Raw genomic sequence first — 3,431 nt, 5'->3', positions numbered from 1 at the left:
TTATCACTACGGGATATTATTGTAATGGTAATTGTTCCTGTAGAGAACGAATAAGATCAGTTAGGCACAAGTATCACCTTACCCATATCCGCTATCTCCTCGGTTGGCTTCTTCCCCTTGGGCATACATCGACTTGGACCCAGGAGGGGTTACCTGCAGAAGGGACTCCGAAGCTTAAATCAGCCAAAGCTCTCAAAAAGTCAAATCAGGTGATTAATGGAGTAATGAATGCGTACCTTTAATTCGTGGGGTCCATGTGTATTTATAGATTATTAATTATGTTTGCCTATTCCATGGGTTGGGCCATGGTTTGGGCTATAGGTGGGCCTAGGATTTGGCCCAGGCCCATAGTCTCAACTGTTGTGGGCTTTGATTTCGTTAAGTCTTTTAGAATGGTCTGATCCGGTTACTTCCCTAGTTGGCTTACGTCGTCCTTGTTCGTATACTGTCCTAGGTTGGCCGTTCCTTTAGCGACTTTAATTATGGGTTTAGGCCGGTTAGGCCTATGTCGGCCTGAGCCGGGTACCTGGGTTGTTTCCGGTATAGATGTGGTGATTGTTTATTATTACTATTTGGTTATGTTGGCTAGGTACGGTACACCAGTCCCCCAGCCTTTGCCGATATAAGTATGTTGGTGAAGGATGATATGTGCTGATGTGCTAGCGTGACCGGCTAGGTGTGATACACCAGTCCCCCAACCTTTAAATGTGATGAACAGTGTGAAGGCTAAAAGATATGAAGGAATTTCGGGTAGGTGAAGGGGTTTGTGGCAGGTGAAGGGGTGTCAGAAGTCGGATTTAGAGAGGTTTGACACCGTCATTTTGATACTCTATGATGATTGAAATAAGTTGTGTTTTTTTGGCGGGAAAGAGTTGTGACGTTTGAGATTCGTATCTATAAATGAAGATAATGTTGGCAGTGCATTCACTTTGTTTCATTTGCAAAAAATCTATCCGCGTGCGTTTTAGAGCTGTCCGATATCTTCCTTTCCTCCTCCGTCATCTTTAAAAGAATCAGGTATGTCTAGTAATAGTGATAGGGTTTCGTTGTCAGGTTCGGGTAGTGAGCAGTCTGGAGATAGTGGAAGTAGTCGAGACGATATTAGTGATAGGGAAGAGATGGGTAATATAGGGAGGATTCCAATGGAGAGGGTGGTTGAAGTTAGGGAAGACCCACCCGAGGAGTTGGCAGAGAGTAGTTGGCTGGCGAAGACCGGGTACGAATGGGTGGCGGCGGAAGTGCGGACACAGCAATCGTTGCTTCGGTGTTCGCGTTTACTGAGATTGTGGTTAAACTGCACACCACTTTTTGAGAAAGGTGCTCGGAGGGACATAATTGTTCCAGAGAGAGTGACCGCTGTGGAATGTGTTTGCCACGGCCGAGAAGGATCAACCGAAGAGTTTTTCTATATGTATATGTGCCATTTCTCGCAGCTACACATCTGGCTGCCATTCGATGAGTTCACCATGGGAGTGCTCCGATTGTTGAACGTCGCTCCTACTCAGCTTCACCCAAACAGTTGGGCATACTTACAAGCTTTCCGGTTACTGTGCATGGCGTTGTACTTGGAGCCGTCCCCTCGAGCATTCCTGTACTTTTTTTTTACGAGGCCGAAAAGTCCGACAACATGGTTGTCGCTAATAAGCCAGCCTGGTCTCAACAGACTATACGCTTTCACTCAATCGTTCAAGCATTTTAAAGATGGATTCTTCAAGGTGGTGGTGAAACCGGCTGGTCGGTCACACTTCTACACAGCTGACAGTAACACTAAATTTACGTTTTTCTGGATCGGCAATCCTTGGAGGTATAAGGTGATATCGAGGAAGGATTTGCTGGTGGCGGAGAAGGAGGTGGTGGATACCTTGATGCAGTTTAGCGATAAGATGCGCACTAAGGGCTTAGTTAGGGTGTATAATTCGGTTCACCCGATTATAGATATTGAAGGTATCTTTTTGTAACTTTAAGCATTGTTATATGTTCGAGTATTTTGACGGTTTGTGTGTTGTGTATTTCAGAGCATATGGCGCAAATGGGCAAGAAGAACTTGACACTTTTCCAAACTTTACGCAAGGAAAAAACGGTAAAGGCTAGAGCTGCGGGAAGCACTGAGGTTCCCAACCTGCAGGATTCGTTGGTAGATGTTCATGTGCACGGTAGGACCAAAAGGAAGGCGGAGTTGCCGGCCAGGCCTGGCAAGGGAAAAGATGTGAAGAAGGTGCGAGTTGTTTTGATGGGGACGGGTTCATCGAGTGGAGTGAAGGGACCGGAAGCTGGACTGATTGAGCTTCCAGAGACTACTGTTCGAAAGGATATCAAGATTAATGTGTCGGAGTCGCTGATAGATTCTATTGACAACATGGAGCCGAATGCCTTGGTGAAGGCTATGGTCGAGTTTAGTAGCAAGACCTTGATACTGAGTCGGTGTGTCGGATCCTTATATCAGAGGGAGTTGAAGGAAGGGACCCGGACAACGGTTGAAGAGTTGTAAGAGAAGGTGGACAAGCATGCAGAGGAGAAAGAGGCTTGGAAGAAGGAGAAAGAGGAATGGGAAGCGGAGAGGAAGAGGCTTGCTACGTGGAGAGTGCGTTGCCTTGACTCTGAAGAAAAGTTGAAGGGCCGGATTGCAGATCTTGAGGCCAACTACAATGATATTAAGGAAAAACATGACGGACTGGAGGGGAAACTGGATGACTTGAAGAGCTGTATAATACAAGAACATATTAATGGTTTTCAGAAGGGTGTGCGGCAAGTGGCCTTTTTTTATGGGAATGTTGACGTTAATAACGCTAGGTTTGATGTAAATAAAGATGTTGTTGATGAGGTACTTATAGATGAGGCAGAATCTAGCCCGGAAGGGGATGGGGAGAAGGCGGCGGTAAATGCCGACGCAAGTGGTGATGAGGTGGTGGCGGAGGGTGCCGAGCAGGAGGCGGCTTAGGATTTTTGACTTAATATTTCTAATTTGGTTAATGATTCTAAGTCTGTAATAACTCGTACATTACTTTACTTGGGTGTTTGATATGAATATTCGTTTATGTTTACATTGTGTTTGTTTGAGGTTGGTTACTTGTGGGTGTTTAATGTATGTGATATTTGCGCAGTTATTTGTTAAGGGTGTTCGACCCAGGCCGCTTACTTGTGGTAAGGGTGGGGAACCTAAACGAATTAACCAACAAGTTAAGGGTGTTCGACCCAAGTTGCTTACTAGTGATAAGGGTGGGGAACTTAAACGAATTAACCAACAAGTTAAGGGTGTTCGACCCAAGCCGCTTACTTGTGGTAAGGGTGGGGAACTTAAACAAATTAACCAACAAGTTAAGGGTGTTCTACCCAGGCCGCTTACTTGTGGTAAGGGTGGGGAACTTAAATGAATTAACCAACAAGTTAAAGGTGTTCGACCCAGGCCGCTTACTTGTTGTAAAAATGGGGAA

The sequence above is a fragment of the Vigna unguiculata genome, chromosome 10 (genome assembly GCF_004118075.2).
Source record: "Vigna unguiculata cultivar IT97K-499-35 chromosome 10, ASM411807v1, whole genome shotgun sequence".
Taxonomy (NCBI): domain Eukaryota; kingdom Viridiplantae; phylum Streptophyta; class Magnoliopsida; order Fabales; family Fabaceae; genus Vigna; species Vigna unguiculata.
This window is presented reverse-complemented; position numbering follows the sequence as displayed.